Here is a 24,151-nt window from a genome sequence, read left to right as displayed (position 1 = left end):
CTCTCCCAGTAACAACAATTCATTTATATGTATTTGTGCCACCATCCCTTGTCTTTGGAGACAAAGAAACATAATACAAAAAGTTTCTATGGTGTCAAGAGCCTTAAATGTCCCATATTTCTGTCTAAATTCCTCTATTAGAAACACATCACAGTCCATTTTAGAGCACAGAGTCTCCTAGGAAGCCTAATTTTTTAAGTCAGTACACTTTAGAGAGAAAGTCTTAAGCCTTCTAGAATTACTAAAGAAGAGAGTCAGGAAATATCTGGCTGACGGTAAGTTGTGGCACTTCAAATTGCAAACACGGTAAATACGTTGACTAGAATGGGCTTAAGTGAGTGGCTTCCAATGGTAGGCGGAGTCTAACGCAGTGTTTCTCAGCCTTTTTAGGTCACAGAACATTATGATTAAACTTGGGCGGCACACTGAAATTATGATGATCAAAAAGAAGAGTAAGAAAAAGAATATACTTACTGTGCTTTGAACGTCTTTTAAAATAATTTAATTAATAATCTAAACATATTCACAGCACACCTAAAATCATCTCATGGCACACCAGGCCAAAATCACTGATAAAGTAATAGGCCTTTGGGGCACTGGCCCCTTTTCTAAAGTAACTGGAGATTATCATCAATGACCATCCTAGCAAATACCAGTTATCCTTTGGACTAGTTTACCACCGGATTGATCATTTATTAACATTAATACTCCACTTTTTTCTTTTTTCAACTAATACTTAGTGAGGTCCCCAATAAGTAGGGAACATTCTGCCAGACACCAGCAACAACATAGTGGTCACCTGTAAGAAAGAGGAAGACAAGTGAATATAGATTAAAATGAATTTTATAAATAATAATTCATTTCAAAGCTGGTTATTTATGGTATAAGGAGCTCATATTACATTGGATGATTTCTGGAAATCGAGGACTTCTTGGCTAACTCCAGATAACCAACCCACTATGTTTTTCCTGAAGGCATTCAAAAGGACCAGAAGGACTTGGTTTCTCCACATGCTTTGGTTTAGTGAGGACTTCCAGACGGGCTCTGACAGCCGCGCTCAGTGTGGCAGGACCCAGAGCTCACTGAGAACCTCGTGCTCAGAGCTTTCTGTGATCAGAGCACAAAGGGATGCAAACCTGCTTCTCAGTTCAAAATACAGATGACAAGCAGAGAAGGACACACACAGTTAAGTGAATGGCTGTAAGTTCCTGAGTTCATAGGTGATAAGGACAAAGAGAGTACAAGCAACACGTGTAGAAGCTAAAACCCTCTAGGTGGAGACTTCCATCACTGTGAACCTCTCTGTTACATCTCATTGTCATTCATTTTCAAACCAAATTCATAAAACTTAGCTCACATGTTAAATCTCACAGTTTATGGTGGGCTCATCAAGGCAAGGGCTACTTAGGAATCTCTGTGCACTCAGAATGGATAAAAATGCATTGAATTGTTTATGACATGATGACACAATGGTTTTTGAAAAGTGGTTGATGTAAGAACACTTAGAGAACTTACATTACCAGGAATATATCTGTATTTGTTTCAGTAGTGCAAACTAATATTTGTCTGGGTTATTTAGTTATGGGAAATGAGAATTAACTAAAATAAATGTGACTCACTAGTGTATAAGGAAATGGGAAAGGACAAAAATAACACTCCAATTTGTTAAGAAAATTTTACAGTAAAATAATGTAAATGCTGGCTGCCTGAGGTGTCTCACACCTATAATCTTAGGATTCTGGGAGGCTAAGGCTGGAGGATCCCTTGAGCTCAGAAGTTCAAGGCCAACCTGAACAAGACTGAAACCTTGCCTCTACTAAAAATAGGAAAATTAATTGAGCACTATGGCAGGCACCTGTAATTCCAGCTATTCCAGAGGCTCAAGCAGGAGGATCATTTGAACCCAAGAGTGTGAGGTTGCTGTGAGCTAAGCTGACGCCAGGGCACTCTAGCCTGGGCAACAGAGTGAGACTCTGTCTCAGAAAAATAAATGAATAAATAAATAAATAAAAATCAAATACTGTATTTCTTCACTATAAGTCATGTTAAATTAATTTAATTTATGAAACCATTGAAGGAAGAATGAAATGTAAACATTCCTTTACTAATAAAATCTCTTGCAATTCCATCTTGCTTACATAACATTAACGATTTAGAGTCAATAATTTTTAGATAACTGATGGATAAATATATTATAATTGAGCACATACACGTTTTCAAAACATACCTGGAAACAAGCATATGCTGGATATTTAATTTTATTTGTATGCAGTTATTCTTTTCATAAGTGTTAAAATTAAAATATTAAAATGTTCATCATATGTTAGCAATATAATTAACAGAAAGTAATAATAGATGATGTGTTTATATATATGCATATGTATATGTGTGTATATTAAGAGATAGAGACAGAGAGAGCAAGAGCAAGAGAGACTATATAAATTCACAGTTAATTTCAAATGCAAGAAGGTATGAGAAGTACCACAAGGTAATATTTCCTTTGTACATGCAAACATTCACACTGTGCCAAATTCTACCACTTCATAAACCAAATTTCTAAAATCCATCTGTTTCATGATGAAATATACATTTTGTCCCAGTTGCAATCCTATCAACTACTTCATTTCTTAGATCTTAAGCTTCATGAATCCCAGCATATGTTAAACGCATGGACATTCAAGGTGAAATTGTGAATAGATAAAACTGGCCCTTCTCCTTTCCCTCTCCCCATCTTTGTCTGCCCAGCTGGTGTCTTCAGCTGCTCCACTGAGTGCCAATGCTTCCAAGCTTCCTTTTGGCTTCCTAGAAAATCCACTAGTTCCTCTTCAGAGCCAAGATAGGGAATCAGGCTAAGATCTGTCAATGGATGAATGGAGGAAGAAAATGTGATATATACACACCATGGAGGACTATTTGGCCTTAAAAAGGAAGGAAATCCAGTCATTTGTGAAAACTTGGTTGAGCCTGGAGGACATTCTGCTTAATGAAATAAAATTGGCCCAGAGAGACAACTACCTCACGATCTCACTCACAATGGAAAGCCAAGACACTTGAACTCATAGCAGCAGAGAGCAGAATGGTGGCTTCTGGGAACTCGGGCTCAGGGCTGTAAGGGGAGATGCTGGTGAAAGCGTATAAACTTTTAGGAAATAGGAAGAATATGTTCAAGAGATGTACTGTGCAAAATGGTGGCTATAGTTAATAACAATGTAATGTGTTCTTAAAAATCAATGCAAGTTCGTTAGAGGTGATACCTATCTGATAAGTATGTGAGGTAATGTATGTTAATTAGTGTAATTTATCCATTCCACAGTATATACATATTTTATAACGTTATGTTGTCCATAATAAATATACACAATTTTTGTCAATTAAAATTTAATTAACAAAAATAATTTACTTCATTTTATTACGTAAACCACAGCAAAATGTTAATAGCTAAAGGGACGTAATCAACTCCTAGAAGCATTTGTATTTTAAATGTTGACTATTTCTCAATAAACAAAGTATTAATTTAGCACCAACTTGGCTCTGGCTGTGTAACATTGGCTGAATGAGACACAAAAGATACACAACAGATTGTCCCTGCTCTTGAGGAGCTTACTGTTTGGATTGGGGGCGATATTGCTAATATGAAACATTCTGAGCTAAATTGCCAGTCTCTTATTCCTAGATAATTGGAATTCTCAGCTATAAGCGCTTGTAGTGAGTTGGTGCAAGAAAAGTCTTTAGGAAGGATGGGACTTCTTAGCAGAACCTTAATATGACCCGGGATTTGAAAAGGTGGAACCAATGCCTGCGATCAGTTTCGAAACAGGGAAAAACATGAGAAAAAGCATAGAGACGGGAAACAAAAGAACCTTTGCCAGGGACACATGGAGGCTCGGCTAGACGAATGGAGCCTTGGCCGGTCAGTCCAATCAGCGGCTCAGATCTGGGGATAGAAGGAATGGCGTCCATATCTGTCAGGAGAGTGCACCCCAGAGCAGCCAACAGCAAACCCAGGGAGGTTTAGTAGCACATCTGCTTCCCACCCCTGCTTACCTTTCTGGAGATCGTTAACTAAACACGCAACTAATTAATAAAAAAGAATTTACTTCAGTAAAACCCTTCTTATTTTGCCCAAATTCTACAGCCTGACCATGTTCTTTTCCCCACAAAGATATTTATGTCCTAATCCCTGGGACATATGAATACCTTCACCTTCCATGGTGAGGACTTTGGAGATGTGATTCAATTAAAGATCTTGCCAGGGGACATTACCCTTGGTTAGCCAGATAGACCTTCTTAGTGGTGGGAACTAAGGAAAGGCCCAGTAAAAAATTGTATATTCCTTGTCATTGGTTTTGAGCTGTGATTCTTCTGAAGTCTTTCATAGTTGTAGTGAAAATATCATAAATGGATTGTCTAACCTTGTTACAAAGTACGCAACCATCTTATAAGAATAAAAGTTTCTAGAATGAGAAAATTTTTCAACATATCACTCCCCATATTAACGTTATTTGTACTGTTTTTGTAGTTTGGGATTTGTTGTTTGTTTGTTTATTTGTTTTGAGACAGACTCTCAAGCTGGCACCCTGGATAGAGTGCTGTGGTATCATAGCTCACAGCAACCTCTGACTTGGGCTCAAGCAATCATCTTGCCTCAGTTTTTTGAGTTTTTTTTTTTCCTATTTTTAGTAGAGATGGGGCATCTGGCTTTTTGCTCAGGCTGGTGTCGAACTCCTGAGCTCAAGCAATCCACCCACCTCATCATCCTCCCAGAGTGCTGAGATTACAGGTGTGAGCTACTGCACCCAGCAGTTTTTGTTTGTTTGTTTGTTTGTTTGTTTGTTTGAATGTGGGAAATGAAGTCAGTCAAGTTTTGAAGATCTTGGTGAATGTTAAAACCAGAACTTGAACTTAGATTCCTCTGGCTATTCGTTAAGGAACCAGCAAAGTACATCTGCATTCTTAGAATTTGGTGGTGTTCTTCCACCCTAGGAAAATCTTTTCCTGACTATCTGGTACATTTTGCTTCCAAATCATGTAGAAAAGAAAAGATAGGAAAGTGAGTAGAGGATGATACAGAGTGTTTCACAACTTTTGGTCTTTTAATGCATAGAAATTTATAAGCAACAGCAAAAATATCATATTAGCGAGTCATCTTTGTCCTATGTTAGAAATGAATGTATGAAAGCGATTCCCTCTTAGAAATCTATTTTTAAAAAAGAAGAGGAAAGAAATCTACTCCAGCACCATCTCTCAGCCCACAGAGCTGTCCCTTCCTTTCAAGGGAAAACTTGCCACCAAACCACAATAAACCCAAAACCCCTAGTTGTGGTTTCCACACTGGTGTTTAACCTGAGAATACCAGTTTTCTACCGGCTGCTCCAGCCAATAATGGCAAAACCCTAAGTTCCAGGGCTGGCCATTTTTGCCACCATGGCAATGGGCAATCTTTGTTCTAATGTCCCCACTGGGCTGGATGACACTTTTTCAGGGCAGCAGTGCCCGCCAGGCTCTTCTCTGCTCAGTTCTCCTTCCCTCCTCCCCTTCTTCCCATCCACAGACATCACGTCCACATTATGGTCTGAAGTCTTCGTTTACACGGTTCTCTTTTTCCCTCTCCCCCTTATCTTGCACGCACAGTATCTCCAATACATGGTTTTGTCACGTGTAACCACGTCTTGGTATCTGCTGCCAGAATAGCTAAACTGACATTCTTAATACTTATAAGGAGTTTAATTCATTTTCTTACCAAAATAACCAAGACATCCTTTAACAGAACAAGGCTACTGTGTTTCCCATGCCATTCAGCTGCTGGTGATCAGGATTCTTTCTACTCAGCAGGTGGCCACCTGGGATGCAGAGTCAATGTTGCTGCATCAGGGAATTATAGGAGAGAGATGCTGGTGGCAACAAGATGGAAAACAATCTATAAATACTTCCAGCCTCCTTGCCAGAAAAGCTGGTGTGTTCTGTTGTTTCATCCATACCTGTTAAGGAACAACCTGTCTCTCCCTTCCCATCTGCTGCTTGTGAGAAAAGCAAACCTGTAATTTCTCTCTGAGCACACTTTCCAGCTTCTGCTTATATTAAAATGGCTTGTCCCTGTCTCAGTTTATGACCTCGCTAATGAATTATGAGCCATCAGAAGAGAGAGCATCTATAATGCTGCCTTTGAGATCATTCCTGGATTATGATTTCTCCATGGAAAATATTCTAGTGATATTTTCAAAAATAATTATGCACAAAAGCATGTAGTCGCATTTTACCTGAGCCACTTCCTAGTTCTATTATAAACTTTTTGTTTTTCCTTTGCTTTTCAACATGGCATATGTGCTTATTTTTTATACTCTGGTAAAGCAACTTGACAGTTGGTAGCTGTCTGGCTGTTTATTCAACATATGCACCACTTAATGCACAGGTCTCAGCGATGCAGTCCCCAAAGTCATCCAACTGGAGTAAAAGTCAACAAATAGAGCTTCGCAGGGAGTACATTTACTTGGGGAGAGATAAATATTTGAAAGGTGTTTAGCAGTTAAGATTTAAGCCTAATGTCATAAGAATTTACAGGGTTAGCGTCTTTCTCAGCACAGCGAATTCTCTTGACTTCACACAGGCACTCCATATGTTAGGAAGTCACCTTTTTAATTAGATCTCTGTAGCCTCCTTCTAAGCCACCACTGTCACAAGCCTTGGATAAGATCCTATTCTCAGGAAACCTTTCAGCAAACAGTTAGCTGTACGTTCTTACAAGAAGATTTTAAGACAGATTTTCCCAGATTGCAAGTGATTTTAAATTAGCTGCTCTGGTAAGTGGGTGTGGTGTTATTTCAACATCCTCACGTGTCACCTGAGCCTTTCCCCCAAGGAAAGCAAAATATGTTCAGCAGTTTGCATTTCTGAAAGTGGAATTGGTCTGGGAGTTCTCTGGTCTATTTGGACTAGAGGACAAGATATGACACAGAAATTCCCAGCCCCTGTGGCCATGAGGACTGCCGAAGTATGATTCACTTGACAAGTAAAGCTCCCGAAAATTTAGTAATGATCTTCAAAAAGAAAGAAGGAAGCAAATGGAACAGTAATGGATGAGTTTGTGCCAAATTTGTTAAATAGATTATCAGTTACTATCCTCCCAACAGCCTAAGGAAAAACATTGTTAACATTTTTACTTTCTTAGAAGAAAAAAATAGTTGAGGCTGAATAGAAAAACAACTTGTCCAAGGACATGAAGGTAAACAACAGCGTAGCCCAAATTCAAGTCCCACTGTATGCGAAGTTTCGCTCTTAACCACTGTGGTCCACTGTCCACCAGCAACACAGTTTACAGTGAAGGCTTTCATGGAAATTACTGGACAACTCCATCTAGCAAGAAGGTCTGCTGGTCCTAGAATTAGCATGGACTCCAAAGATATCAAACTCTAAAAAAACAAACAAACAAAAACAACTCTCAAATTCAGTGTATGGCACAAGACTTTCATTATCTTTTCCAGACTCCCGTGGTCTTCCCATCCTGGACTGCCTGGCTGCCGACAAGGCCCAACAGAGTATTCCGTCTGTGAGCGCGCACCTCTCCCCTGGCAGCCACCACACAGCTGGGCAAGCGAGGTGCTTTCCCTTTTACTTCAAGACTTGAATAGAATACCTCATCCCAGGATAAGAGATCTGATATGCCGTATTCTACATCCAAAGTGGTTGGCACGCAAAGAGATTAGATGGTACAACTTGGAAGTGATAAAGAGTTAAATCCTTATGGAAAAAGTGTTGACCAATGGGCAAGAGAAGACAAAAGGAAGCCGCTCAGATGAAGTTCTTATTCTTTCTCTGTCGCCCTCACATGGATCGTTCCACACAGGGTGCCGGAAACGCACTGTGCTGAGTAGTTACACCTGCCAGGCACACTACGGCTCCCTGGGAAGCAGTAGCCAGATACATCAGTACAGCATTTAATTTGTTTTCCACATCTTTTCCTTGCCTGATTGCCCTTATTCCTCATTCTCCCTCATTCTCCCTGCCTTCGGTTTGCACATTTGCAAAAAAACAAAAACAAAAAAACCATTATCGGCACTTAATCCTCACCACTTCAGACTCCATATTCTAAGGAAACTGGCAAACAAAGCCATTTGGTGAATGTTAGAATTACTGCATGGGATTGTTAAAAATGCAAATTCCTTAGTGTTGACTGTCTCCATTTTAAATACGGAAACTTTTCGGTGCCATTATTTAATTACAGACGCTAAGCTTATTTCATACTGCATAGTAATCTATGCGTTTGAAAGAGATTCTGTGACATAATTTATTTACCTGAATAAATAAGCTTTCGCTTCTCTCTTCTTTGGTAGGAAAACTACAATTGTGTTAGAGTCAGTGACGTGCTTCGAGCGAGGCAGTGAGTGGCGACTGGTCTAACGCAGTTACTGAAACACTGCTGTCAGATTCCCCAGCCTCCCTTGGAGCCAGGATGCCACCTGTCCCAGCTCTGGCTGGGATGATGCCAGAAAAGCTTCGGTTAAATAAAAGGAGGACAGATGAGACTGCCTTGATACCTGACTCTTCCCCAGCCCTTCTCTCTAAAGTTGTAGACGTGATACCCAGAGGTAGAGTAACCGCTGTCTTCACCAGCTTCAGTACCATCTACCCACCACCAAGTGACCAGTAAGGAGGACAGTCACAGGACTGAGGATGGAGCAGTGATGCTGCCACATGTACTATCCCTAGAGCGCCTCCTTCTGGCCTTACTGCAACATGAAAAAACAAACAAAATCCCTTTTTGTTTAAGCCAGTGTAATTAGGTTTCCTGTCACTTGTAGCCAAATACATTATTAGCTGGCATTGATTCTTAGTTTTGTGTGTATTGCTTTGACAGCCTCTTAAAATCCACAATTTCCCACGTGGAATGTACTTAACAATGACATTGAATTTAATTATATCAAAACAGAGAAACTGGAAAGAAAACTCATCTAACATAGCACAGCAGAAACAGAATGCACAGTCAGCTGATGTACCACACAGCCCATATATTGTAAACATGAGCATAGGATAAGTAAGTCACTATGCCAATAGCAAATAAGGATCGTCATTTAAGAAAGCGCTAAATAGTTTCACTATAGCATTACAGTCAATGGAATCATTAAACTAGTATTTAAGCAGAAGTGCTGTGATATTTTAAAATGTGTATTTTTGCCAGCATAAAGTTTTCTTTCCACAATGTGTATTTGGAAGAGTGATGGAATTTTTAATAAAGGTTTTACCTTAAACACTAAAGTCAGATCAAGTGTGTCTAGAAACACAAAATTTATTTCTTTATTCCTTCTCAGAATCTGTAATTTTCTGATTCATATTGTGACTCTTCAAGCAAAAAAAAAAAAATTCACACTTATTTCAATAGGTATACTTTTCCCCTGAAGTATGCCTATCTTTTGTGATACTAGTGTTACAAAGAACAAAGTTTGGGAAAGCTGTATCAACACAGTGCACCTGTTCTATTTACTCAGTATCTCTGTTACATGCCAGAAAACATAATTTACAACAACAATTCATGCAGACAAATACAGAGGTGCCTCTCTACCTCTTCATCTGTGTAGGTGTCATACATCTGGCCAAAAGTCTTTGACTCACACTACTGAGTTCCACGTCCTTTCTGTGAAATGCCCTGTGTACCTTAGTTAATCATATAATAAACTCTGATTTCTTATTGCCCTTACCAGAGGTTTTTTACTTTTTAAGAAGTAAACAAATATAGAAAGGATCTACTAACTTATTCAAGTTCACATAATGAGTCTATAGTTGAACTAAGACTGCAGTTTCTGTTTCCAGTTTATTCTTACAGTCACTGCAATGCCCTATGTAGAATATTCAAGCTAATTCTTGGGGTCTGGAAGGTGACAGGGTAGGTAAGAAAGCAGATGAAATTTAATTTTAAAGTGCATTTCACTACACTTTTTTCTTTCAATTAAAAAAAATTGTAGCATGAAACTGTAATTTGGAATAAATTATCTCTGAGCCCAATTAGAAATTATCAGCATTTCAATTAACATGTATGTTCTTTATTTTCAGTTTGCAAGTTTACCACAAAAGTCATACAGTCATAGTGATAATGGAGTCTTTATTTTAATTGTGACTTTTGCTTCTGCAGACATAAAAAAGTAGACTTATCATGCTCTAATAGATAATAAAAGGAGAAAGGTTCAAACTCCAGATAGTACAATCACTTTCACCAAAACAGATCTTTTCCTTTTAAGCACCAGATCAATAAATGACCCTTTTGATCAGAGAACAAACTAAAACCGCCTCTCTATTTTGCTTGTTACTTTCATTTTTTTCCCCCAAGAAAAGATGAAGCCACTTAAGTGGCAGACCACAAAAGCACTGTGACACTTTCATCCTGGTAAAGAGTTCAAAAAGTAAATAAAACTTTCTGGAACTTGTACTTAAGAACAAAGCTAGCACCCAGTAGCTCAGTATTCCTTTGGGGCTAGGGGTTTATTCAGAGCATCAAGAATCAGTATTTCCATCTAGACATACAAGTGATCTAAATAGCGTTCATAGGACTTTAAAAGGCTTTTGAAATAAAAAAGTAGAGCAAACTACAAAAGTATAAATTCCAAGTTTTCCTACATCGTTCCTACTTTGTAGAACGTTTGGTCGGGATGGGGGGTGCGAGGGCATCGCCTGTCAGTCAGCTATGAAAGAATACCCGGGTCCACGTGGCCGGGCGCGGGCAGAGACTAACGAGAGCCCAGCGGCCACCGCGCTTCAATTAGCTGTCTGTCAATTTCACAGGCCTCCACTGGGCGAGGAACCGCTTTGGGCATTTTGCCACCAGTAGCAGATCCTTATCTTCTTTTAATCTATTGAAATAAGGACCAGGGGGAAAGTGTAAATGCCAAAAAGTGCACAGGAATGAGACTGGGATACGTGGGAGGAACCGACCGCACGTGTTTGCAGACAGACTGGATATTGTGGTATAAACTCTTTGGGCGTGGCGGGGACAGTCTGCAAGGTTGACTTGCTCCTTATTGTTAGGAGGCGATTTGGGGCATTCAGTACACAATGAGATGAGGATATTCATTTGTGAGTTTTATGAGACCAAAAAATACCATTTTGAATGTATTTTAAACATAAAGTATAAGTTTTCTCTCCCTCTCCAACCTCTAGCACATTGACAAAAATAAACAAGCGTCCACTAGGTGGTTTATTTGGTTGGACAGGCAGAGCTCTTGAAACACAGTCAAGTTTAAGTTCCACATTTCGGTCAGCCGTTATTTATTTCGCCTTGGCTCCAAGTAGATGCAATACCTGTTTTGCTCCCACAGTCACAGTTAAACTCAGCCAGGCAAGTGAGTACCGAAATCTAGTTGGAAAGAAAAAAAAAATGCTTAAAAATTTATATGGAAAATGTGCCTGAGGAAAAAGCCACTATAATGTCAGAATTAAAACTTTGCAATTTTTATATTTGAGCATTTCTTTCTGGAAATGTTAATTGAAAAATGTGCCCACTAAGATTTGCTATGTCATTACCAGTGCTGATACCTCTCATTGGCCCCTTTGTCTTACTCCGCATTCTGCACTGCTGTCTGAATGAGCAGCGTTCGTCTTGCATTATAGCCTTTCCAAATTCTTCTTTCTCTGCTTTCCTTGCTTTGCTAGTTCTCAGGTTTCGGTCCCTATTGTTCTCCTTGTCTGGAACTCCTTCTGGAATTCTGGCTTTATAAAATGCTACAGTGAAGGGTTTCAGGATTCTTTTCCCCTCTACTTGTATACTGCCAAGGGACTCTTTCTAAAGACCTTATTTTCACCATCAAGAACTAGGGAGGCAGACCCAGTGGCCTTAAGGGATTTAATTAGAGTTCACCAAGTTAGACTCTCCAAGCTCTCAAAGACCTAATTTAAATACAAGTTCACTCACTTTTTCAACTATTTCTTAGGCCCTTATTAAAATTTCAGGTTATTAAAGGGAACATCCTGCATTTTGCAATATACAGAAAATAAACCCAGGTTATGCTGAATCGCAGACATCCTCCAGGAGCCAACGCAAAATTCTGCCAATTGCTAGGAAAATAATAATGAATTAGCTTATAAATTATTGAAACCACTGTTGTGGAATTTTGTCAATCATGATCAATTACATTTGTATGGGTGGCATCAGTTTTATAGAGATAAACATTGGTAGTAGATTAGTGAGAGAAAATACGTAACAACGTATTTGGGGTCAGCTTTCCTAATATTTCCTAAAATTAAAATGATTATTATTATGACTACTCCCAACCCTAGGTGGTATCATTTTCTTTTTGTCAAGCTGTCAGTCAGAACTCTGCTTAAAGTCTGATGATGAATCATACCAATTTATAAAATTTTTCTTGTCAATCAGAACTCTGTACACATGGACAGGATAGGAGAGCTGCTTGTAACATGATTTCGGACTGACAAGATAGAAATTTTATGAAAAAAAATGCTGAGTTTTTTGCCCCTTAATTTCTACATTAAGAATGGTGTCTTAATTAGACTTTCTAACCTGACACTGACTTCAGGTATGAATTGACTGTCCCCACTGTGATGTCAAATATTTAAAAACTAACCACTGAAATCCACATGAAGAAAACAGGGACACAATGTAAGGTCCCCCTAAGCCAGATGTCACATAAACAAGAGAATAAGGGGGAGCAAACAGGTGGCTTCAAGAGCATTTAATTATTAAAGCCTACAGAAATATTACTCAAAGCAAATGGAAAAAACATTTCCATGATTGGCATTTTCCTAAAATGAAAAGAAAGTAAAAGCTCTGCCCCCTCAATTTGATTTTGAAATGTCATTTACAAACATTTCAACATGGTTTTGTTGCTGTTGTTCTGATAATGATAATGTTTTTTTTTTAATTTCAACCATAAAGAACAATTCTTAGAAAAATAATTGTGAGAACTCTATTATAGCTATTGTTTTCAAGTATTTCTCAGTTCACATCTGTGTAATAGTATCATGTAATTAGCATACTAGCCTTCTCAAAGTTAACCCTCACTGTGGTCTTAATAATTGGCTTAAAAATTGGGGTCTATTCAGAGAGGTATAGTGAGATTTAGAAAGAATTTAGGTTATCTGTACATATTGGATTTTATATTATTTACATGCTTTTAGTAGGCATAAAATCTTAGCTACTTCTCCAGCTAGTATTTTATTCATTTCATTCTTAAGAAAAATACAGCAGTGGATAGAGTAATATGAAATCTTTTACACCAATTTACACTGTAAGTCAAGTCATATTTTAAGCCTGATTATTTTTTGGCATTACAGCACAGAAAACTAGTAAAGTTATCATCTTATAAAAGCACATTAATTCTCAGTTACAACATTACAAGACTGGTTTATTGGTATAAATTCACATTCTCAGGATAAGATATTTTTCATAATTTAAAATTTTAAAGTTATGGTTTATAATGATCACCCTGGAGTAGGAAAGGAAAATCTGTTTCGTCAGGAGATGTGTTAAAATTTTTTTTCCACTTGCATTCCACCAAAAGATCATGCTGAAGTTCTTCCATTAAATGAAAAATATTTTTCAGGTTTGCCTTGTTATTTAATGAAATTCAAAATCAGATTTTAAAGACAAGCTCCCCATTCCCCCAACCCTCCAGAAAAACTTGTCATTTCATGACAAACATAGATTTCCTGAGAGATGGAGAACATTCGCTGTGAAAATTACTATATTTATCCTTGAGACATATTTGGTAAAACTCACTAATTTGCCCAGTGCATAATTTCAGTATGTTCATGGAAAAACAAACTGTCTTACCAATGACTTTAAAACAGAATCCCTCTGCTCTTAGAATTCGGTGGAAGCAAGTGCTATGTAAATACTAATGATTGAGTGTGATCTCCCAGGCAGTGGGGAGGAAAATGCTCATTTTGGCAATTCACAGACTCTCACATACACACTCTCACATGATTTTTTTAGAAAAAGCCTTCATAACATAGTCATAAAAAAAATCAAAACAACAATCTACAGGTAAATATTAAGTCAGAAAGTGAGATTATCAACAAGTAACCAGATACTTCTTTTCTTACTGATGTGGATCAGCTGTTCCTTGGTTTTAAATGTTCTCTAAAGATTCTGGTAGCACTTGATGTGTTTTACTTTGATATTACAAATGTTTCTTCAATAATGTACTATCTTTGGTTCCCTTGCAGATCATTTTTTAGTTAGATATAAACTAATTTATGAAAAGGAAATGAATTTCCCAAATTTGAAGGTGAAAATAAACTTTCCATTTAGAACGGCACTCCCCATCTCCTGTCCTGGAAAGGTTCATACACCTCAAAGTTGTGACCAGATTGCATTCATTTATTATAAATTAAGAGCCTCAGACATTTTATTTGTTTTAAAATGTATCTACCATTAGATTTTTTATTTGTTTTCAACTATTCACAAATGAGTTGGTGTTATATATTTCCCTACATTATTCTGTAATAGATTTTATAAATAAAATTACCCTTAAAAAACAAACACAAAAATATAATTTAACTATTTCTTCTACATAGAACATCAGCATCTAAAAGGCCAGAAAGGGGAACCCAAACCAAGTGATTTCATGACCATAATATAGTTATAATAGACTATTACAGGCTATAATATGGAATTTAATTTTTCTTTTTTTTTTTTTTTTTCAGTTTTTGGCCAGTGCCAGGTTTGAACCCGCCACCTCTGGCATGTGGGGCTAGGCAGCCTACTCCTTTGAGCCACAGGCACCACCCCTCGAATTTAATTCTTTGCATGCCAAAATGGTAGTGAGCAAATGAAGGGCAAGCATAACTTAAGTCATCAATATTTGGAAGGAATACTTGCCTTTGTAAAGAAAATCCCACCCTACATATCTACTTCTTCTGATCAGCATATTCAATCTTACAAAATTCTTTCTCTATCTATGACCAATTGACAAAATAATTATTTAAAATATCAATCTATAAAATAGGGGACATAAGATTTAAAAGTTATAAAACTGAGAGTGGGTATTGCTGAGTAGAGAATTCAAGTTCCCTTGCATTTCTAAGATGTTGTCACAACACTCATTAACCTTAAAGACATAGGAGAACCAGAAAAGTTAAGAGCCCAAGGTTAAAATCACAGAAGAGTTTCAAATACAGATTGATTAACCGTAAGGTAAAAGTTTAAAATATCACAGCCACAATCCACGAAACTTCTAGACACATTTTGAGCACTACCATGAAGGGAATGGCACTCAAAATCTATCTCAGAGCTACCATTTTTCCATGACTATTCTGATCCTTGCTCTTTCTTATTTTAATTTTGGGTTATTGCAATACTCACACAAATGCACCTGGTTTAAGGAAAGAGTGAGCTTTTTACATAAAGCTAAAAAAAAGAAAGAAACCAGAAATAACCCCTCACCTAGTCTTCAAGCTTTTTCTCTCTACCCAAACACATTCTGTGCTTATCGTTGACCACTAATGTGTGAAACATGAGATTGAATACACTATCTTTTTTTTTTTTACATCTTGCTTTAACACTTAATTGTAGATACAAACTAATTAAAACAAGGTTAAGGCCAAAAACTTTTCTGAATCAGGAAACTGGAGTGGTGGGTCCAGGTGGGGCTGCTGGCTGTGCCCTTGCTAGCAGGGCACCTGCACCTGCACCTCCTGCCTCTCAGCCCTCCAAGCCCTGCACTCATGGAGGTCTCCAGGCAAATTTGTCACTTACAAGGGACTGTACATGTTCTACCCAGACCCTATAGATGCAGCTGGAAGCCCAGAGAGAGTTGTGCTTTTACATTGCCTTCCAACATCCACCTATGGCTGGTACAAGATTGGGTAAGGTTTGACCTTGAGGTCTCATAGTGTGATTGCTCTTTTTTTCTAATGGTTTGGCTTCAGTGACAAGCTGAAACCACAGAACTATTCTTTAAGTATTTAAGCAATCATGGAAGCCTTTTGCAGCATCTGGAACTCCGGAACACAGCGTCAGAACACAACTCTTTGTCTCATGATTACAGAGATATTGTTGCTCAGGTGCTGCGGTATAGATACAAGCACAATCAATCTGGCCGGCTCACCATAAAGAGTGTCTGTCAATTAGAGGGATTTTTTCCTGAGACTCACCATCCTCTCCTTCTCCAAAAGCTACTCAAAGAAGGGGACGTGTGCTGTCACCCTTCCTGACACAAGTGATGAACTTCCTTATATTGTCTTTAGGCCACATCCTCAGCTCTCCAGAGTGAGTTGTGGGACATGTGGGCAGGAATCTTCAACAATGAAGTTAGTCATCTACAGCCTCTTACATTACTCAGAGGAAAGAAGTTTAGAAGATGCTGAGTGAGAGCTCTTGCAACTGTTACCATTCATTTTATCTGTGGGCCATAGATCTGATAAATCCCTCTCCAGAATTTGGAGGGAAACCCCTGCCACAGACCACAGTGTCAATTCTGGATGACCACGTTAGCCATGCTCCAGGGCCAGAGGATCCCATGGGCTTCCCGAGTGCATATATGGGCTTCATCAACTCCTTCTAGCTGGAGAGAGTAGCGTCCCTGCACTACCTCCCCAATCCCTTATCTGTTTTTTTCCACTTAAGAAGAAATTCCCCAAAGAGGTCCCAGCCATCAAATACTCGTCTTTCAAAGAAGTCACCTTTACTCACATTGGTGAACAGCATACAGGAAACAGCCAGCAGCAGCTCTGACTGTCTTAATCTTTTCCTATATTCCAGTCCCAGTTCTATTTCTCACATTCTCTTCCAATTCTGTAAGTCCACACATTCCTTTTGTAAAACTGTATTGCTCATTGTGCCATGTAAATCATCCATTTTTCTGAAAAATACTATCTAATCTATGTCCCCTCTCCATCCATTTTCTATTTTTTAGTATTTGGCTTTTATCTGCAAAAAATGATTCAGTGCTTGCCTATACAGTAAAATAAAAAAATCCTTAACCTGGTGCTGGGTCAGGCTAAGCTGAGAATAGCAAAATCCAATGTGAGTGACTTAAATAAGACAGAAAATAATTTCTCTAAGATGTAACAGTCTGGAAAAGACAGCTTTGGATCATATCAGCTGCACTGCTTCCCCTATCAAGGAATCCAGGATTTTTCTATTTATTTTGGCCAGCACTGACCACAACCTCCAGCTGCTGAAAGGGTCTTTGACCTTCCCAAGACAAGGAATTCAAATGCAGCATCACATGCAAAGCAAAAGTATGTATTAAAGACAGAATACAGAATGCATAGTACACTCTTAGAGATGGCAGAAGAGTGTTTCTTCCTAATGCAAGAAGAAACAATGTCACCCCAGATTAGGATATGTCCTTTTATGCTAAACTCTAATAATGTGTTACACTGAGGGTAGACTATTCATCAGTTTTCTGAGAAGGGGGCAGAGTTCTTAGAACCAGGAACACTTTCCTTTCTTGACCTTGTAGGGTACAACTTCTGGAAGTTGCCATGACATTTGTAAATTGTCATGGGGATGGTGGGTGTGATTTTTATTATGTTAGGCAGAGTACCTCATTTAAGAACACTGCCACCTTAACTATGGGCATGCCCCAGTTAAAGGAATTCCCTCCATTTACCTTGAGGATATTATGCTACAGTAAAATAACTAAAGGGTTGTTTGCATTTATCTTTGCTAAGCATAGTCACTTTCATGTGACTCTGTTATCTGTTTGCCTCATCTTTTTGAGCCCTGTCCCACCTGACCACAAGGCATCTCACTCCTGTATCGCCATGTCATTGCTTCCCCATTCCTCAGGCTTTGCCCTGGCTCTCATGGTCCAAGATGGCGCACCACCCCAACCACATTCCAGCAGCTCAATGGAGGAGGAGAGAGACGTGGGAAGACAGCCTTGCCCTTTAAGAACATATTTCAGAATTGATGCACTTCATTTTCTCACACCACATTGCCTTGAACTTAACCAGAAAGCCACATTTAGCCAGTAAGGAGGTTGAAAAATGTAATATTTATTTCGGGATATAAAATTACCAACTGAAAATTGGGTATTTTATTACCAAAGAAAAGTAAATAGGTATTGTATAGACCAAAGCTCTTATATAAGGATCACAAGGCCACCGCTACATCCATGCCTGCCTCTCTAGCATGGTCATTCTTTTTTACTCTCTCTACTCTAGTAACCATAAATTATTTTCAGTTTCTCAGTTTTACCCTTTTGCCTGAATCACATTGTCTTTCTGATTTCAGGTTGTTAACATCTACTCATTCTTCACTCATTTTCTTTTTTTAAACAGAGCAGAGTCTCACTTTGTCACCCTCAGTAGAGTGCTGTAGCATCACAGTTCACAGTAACCTCAAACTCTTGGGCTCAAGCAATTCTCTCACTTCAGCTCCCGAGTAGCTGGGGCTACAGGCACCTGCCATAATGCCCAGGTATTTTTAGAGATGGATCTCGCTCTTGCTCAGGCTGGTCTTAAATTCCTGAGCTTAGGCAATCCATCCACCTCAGCCTCCCAGAGTGCCAGGATTATAGGCGTGAGCCACAGTAATGAAGAAGGCCTTCATTCTTCACTCTTCACCTTAAAGTCACTTCCTCAGGTTTGGCACAGTGGCTCTCACCTGTAATCCTAGCACTCTGGGAGGCCAAGGCACTTGGATTGCCTAAGCTCAGACATTCAAGACCAGCCTGAGCCTGAGAGACCCTATCTGCCTATTTAATCATTATTTTTTATAAAGTAGTTAGATTCATGAAGACAGGTCAGTGTGACAGAAGTTCAAAGTATGTTGGAAATATGTAGAAATGAGAAATGATTTATCATGATTTATCAAAGTCAGAAAGTACTTCCACCCAAAAGTTCATTTAGAAAGTTGAATTTTGATCTGGGCATCCAGAGGTGAAGGAAAAAGGACAAGGAAGACTGCTTGTTAAGGGACGAGCTGCACTTCACTGGAGAGATGAAAGGAGCAAGTTTCTTATTTCTCATGATGAGTTCTGAAAACCCACTGTGTAGATCCAATTTTAACTGTCCCTGGAATAAAATCTCGAGTCCCATGGATTTTCCAATTACTGTTAGATAAAAGAAATGCCTGTCCATTCCAAAAACCCCATAACTTCCGGCCAGCCCAACATACTTTGATAACCTTATATTACTATCCAAGTTAAACAGTTTCTAAGGCCCAGGACCCCTGGCACAGGGAAGGGAGTCCAGTATGAGTGGTAGCATTATCCCACAGCATGGATGCCCCTTGAGTGGCCAGGGAGTCACTGTTATTTGCGCTCCCTGAGTGATGTTGTGCATTGCAGACACGCTTCTGCTGGGACTCTCCAGCTACAGCTCCCAGGACACTGGCATAGACTGGCTGTCTGCAATCTCCCCCCTGTGGAGATAGCTGCATACTTCTATTCACTTTGATACCTTTTGTGGAGTCCGCATCTGCTCCCCATGTAATGCCCACTTTGTTTTTTCCAAAATTTCAAATCAAAGCTCATGCAAATGTGATTACTTCTCTGTGTTACGTCAGCAGGAAGGAGCACTTTCAGCCAGATTCTTTCTCCTTTTCAGGTATGAAAAGAATGATTCATAGTACCTTTCACATTCTGAAGAAATAATGTTAAACTCCCCGACATGTCCTGTTGAAGGTCCTTTCACTTGATCTGAGATGAAGGGGAAAAGACATTATCTCCCTACGCTCCTTGAAAGGGAGGCGGAATCCAAAACACATTTAGAAATCATTTTCAGAGAAATCCCTGCTCTCCTCAGACCTCAGTATTCTATCACAGCTTAATATGGGTGAGGAAGCAGTTCTAGAACCAGCCTGGCATGTGCCACAGAGATAGCAAAGCCCCTCCCTCTAGGATGAGGAAATAGCTGGTTCTTACAGTCATGGCCTTTCTGGCCTCAAAGAAAACCAAGTGAGATATTCATTCAGCACCATATTTTAGGAGGAAAATTTAGAATCAAGGAATCTCTGTTACTCTTCTCTTAGGGGTAACCTAATAACCCCTGATTTGATGTATAAGATTCACATATCCATACATAGAAACTAAGAAATGTATTAAAAAAACTGAGAGGAATGAACAAAATGGGAAGTTGAGGCCTTGAAGGCCATCCTTCAGAGTCGAAACTTGGTCCCAGAAGCCTGATAAAGCCACCATAGAATTTATGGTGAGATTATTTTTCAAAACACATTATATTACCCATCACACTTTTGTAATCACTTCAAATCTTGAGAATGATAAAATTTGCTGTAGGGACATTTCTATTAGTGACTCTATTATAATGTGAGAGAATTGGATGGTCCCACTGGATTTACATAACTGTGCATTTGGTTTAAAAATTATAGAATTCCAGAGTAAAAAAAAAATCATAATTCTGTACAACTTCTATTACTAATACAATGAAAAAATTTTCGATGAAGTTCCTATACCCCACAAAAATAAGAATCCTCCCAATAAGGAAAGTATAATATCCATTAATACAATTTTCAGTTGAAATCTTATAATATAGCTGAAGTAAGTGTGATGTGGAAAAAAATTCATAAGGTAATTTGGATAGGTCAATATGAAAGCTTCCCTCTGAACAATCTTTTAAAGAAACTACCTCTGTCATTTAATTCTGAGTCTTAATAAAGCAGTAAGGGAGTAGGGAAGTCATATGACTTGATTCTACATGAACCAGTTAGTAAATCTGAATAAGACTGGCATAAATAATGATAATCAAATCCAGATCTATTAATGACACTGCCATGAGAAGCATATAAATATAAAAATAAAAGGAAAAAAATAGAGCCCTGAGGGACCACACATTTTACAGTAACTATTTCTGATGAACTGCTACCCAATATAGTATGCTGTGTCTGCTGACAAAGATAATTACATTTCAAACTAATTTAATGCTGTCTCAGAAATTCCAACTCACGTTTCTGAAAATCTAACAATATACCACTATCTACTGTGTCAAAGGTGACTGATAGATCTAACTTTAGAAGTAGTTCATTTCTTCCCCAGAAACTCTTAAATATTACTAAAGATGAACAGATAATACCTGGTAATTTAGTGGGTACCCCAAAATCTATGTTGGAATTTTAAGAAATATTAATTATAGATAATTGTATCTTCAGACAAAATATAAAATGTGTTTTCCTTCTTATTTTTCCTAAAAGAAACAAGAATTAGAAAATTGCATTACAATATAGCAGGAACATAGTTGATTTCCCTTAAATATTTGTTGGATAAATACATGTACAAATTTTGATTCAACAGTCAATGAACTATAAAAGAAAAAAATTAAAAATAGTATGTTAATAGTTTATGTATTCTTCTTTTGTATCAAGAATTATATTCTGCCCTAATTTTTCATGTGTCAGGACTAAATAATTCCTCAAAAAGCAAGATAATAAAACTAAATATGACAAAGTTTTGTTTTAATATGTACAGAATGTTTTGCCTATTTCTCTGAGCACTTGTTTTCAATTACAATTTTTAAAAATAAAATATGGGAAGATTTTATAAATGTAGTGAAGATAAATTTATGGCCATAAATGAGGCACATAAAAAAATCACTCTCATTGTTTTTTCAAACAATAACTTATATTCTTCCCCATCTCATTGAAGCATGGAAAAATTAATTATATCCATTTTATTTTGTTTCCCTCCAACATGGTATTCCTACCATGGTCATCAGTCAGCATCAACTATCAGAATATCTTCTTTCCCACTCCTGGTAATATTATCAGTTTCTTCATTTCCATCGTCTCAATTCCCTTCTTTGTGCTAGTGTGTGAGAAGCCACCCCCAAACCTGCAAATTTTGTGACTTATATCCTTTTTTTTTTCTCCCCAAGTATTTGGGAATATTTTTAGCCTGAGAGACATCTCCCTTGTTTTCTTTCCTCAAACCCTCCAGGACACCTACCATATCTGCAATAAGATTAAGGTTTAGTAAACATAAGCCAGGAAGAAAAAATGCATTAGTTAGTAACAAGTGGATAGGCCATAACAAAATAGCCACCAAAATATATGCTGGATGAAACATTGTAGAAGTTTATTTCTCTTTTATATAACATCTATAACTGGGACATCAACTAGTAATAGGAGAACTCCACCATCTTTAACCTATCAGCCTCTATTCTGGGGTCAAGATGGTTGTTCAAATTCTGTTTGTTTCCTAGACAATAAAAAGAAGAAAGTGACCTAAAGGAACATGTGCATATTCATTTTTAGGACATGACATGGAATCGTAACTGGATTCATAGGCACATAACCAATGTGGCCCCATAGGGCTCCAGTTTAAAAAAGGGCCTTATGCTTGGGATTTAAAGCTCTGTAGTGACCATCTTGAATTCTATATTTTAATTTTTTATTATTTCAAAATACTGAGGGAGTACAAATGTTTTTGTTACCTAGATATTTGTAAAGGCTTACATTTGAATTTTTAGAGTGCCCTCACGAGAATGGAGTTTATTATTCCTGATAGATAAGGTTTTTCCATTCGCGCTCTTCTACTCTCCTTTCCTTTTGGTTTCCAGAGCCCCTGTTTTCCATCAATTATTAAAGCGTATATGTGGTGTTTGTTTTTCCATTTCTAAGGTATTTCACTTAATATAATAGTCTCCAGTTCCTTCCAAGTTGCAGCTAAGGACATTACTTCATTCCTCTTTATGGCTGAGTAGTATCCATGGTGCCTGTGTATGTGTGTGTGTAAGTGTGTGTGTGTGTGTGTGTGTGTGTATACAGAGGGTGCCAAAAAATCTATACACATCTTAAGAAAGAAAAAAAAGTATTAAATTTATAAAACTCAAGTCATGTTTGATTTCTACAGTTATAAGAGAAACTCAATGTGACTGGTATTCATTCTTTGTTATTAATGTATATTGAATTTTAAAATTTGGGTAGTTTTTATTTGCCTTTTTTTAAATGTGTACACATTTTTTGGCATCCTCTATATATACAAAATATTCTTTCCATGTTGGGCATTTCTTTGCAAAATTTTATAATGAATATTTTGCAAATAAAGGTACATCTAGCTACTATTTTCCAGTTTCCCTATGCATGGCCACTTTAGGGACAACTTTTGAGACACCCTGTATATCACATTTCCTTTATTCACTCAGGAATTGATGGGCATTTAGGTAAATTCTACGTCAATAAATATTGCTATTATGCTGAAATAAACATTCAAGTTTAGGTGTCCCACTGAGAAAATGGCTTATTTTCCTTTGAGTAGAGACCCAGTAGTGGATCAAAGATAGATCTACATTTAGTTCTTTGAAGAGTCTCCATACAGCTTTCCATAGCATTGTAAAAGTTTACAGCCCAACAATAGTGTCTAACCGTTCCTTTTCTCTGCATCAGTAAATGTTGTTGTCTGCTTTTTTATGATTAAAAACCTTTAATGAATTAGTTGTAGAAAGAGTAAACACACTTCAAAATTATAAAAGCCATATATGACAAACCCATAGCCAACCTTATACTGAGAGGGGAAAAGTTGAAACCATTCCTCTTAAGAACTGTCACCACCTGTATTCAACATAGTACTGGAGGTCCTAACCAGAACAATCAGATAAGAGAAAGAAAGAAAAAGTATCCAACTTGGGAAAGAAGAAGTCAAATTATCCCCATTCACTGATGATGTGATCTTGTATCTAGAAAACCCTAACGACGCCACCAAAGACTCCTAGAATTAACCACTAAATTCAGTAAAGTCTCCAGTTACAAACTTAATATCAAAAATCAGTAAGTAGCATTTTTGTATACTAATAATAGTCGAGCTGAACGTAAAATCCAAACTAAATACCATTCACAATAGCTTCAAAGAAAATAAAATACCTATGAATATATGAAAGGAAGGAGATAAAAGATCTTTACAAAGAGGACTGCAAAACACTATTGGAAAAAATCAAAGGTGACACAAACAAATGTAAAAAAAATCTCATGGTTCATGGATTGGTAGAATCAACATTTCAAAAATGTCTATAATGCTTAAAGAAATTTACAAATCTAACACAATCCACATCAAAATATCAATAGCATATTTCACAGACCTAGAAAAAATAATTTTCTGCTTCATTAGGAACCAAAATAGAGCCTAAGTACCCAAAGAAATGTTAAGAAAAAAGATCAAATCTGGAGGCATCACATTCCCTGACTTCAAATTGTAATACAAGGCTATAGCAAACAAACTGGTACTGGTATAAAAGTGGAGACATAGACCAA

The sequence above is a fragment of the Otolemur garnettii genome, unplaced genomic scaffold (assembly GCF_000181295.1).
Source record: "Otolemur garnettii isolate 467f Iridium unplaced genomic scaffold, OtoGar3 scaffold00017, whole genome shotgun sequence".
Classification (NCBI taxonomy): Eukaryota; Metazoa; Chordata; class Mammalia; order Primates; family Galagidae; genus Otolemur; species Otolemur garnettii.
This window is presented reverse-complemented; position numbering follows the sequence as displayed.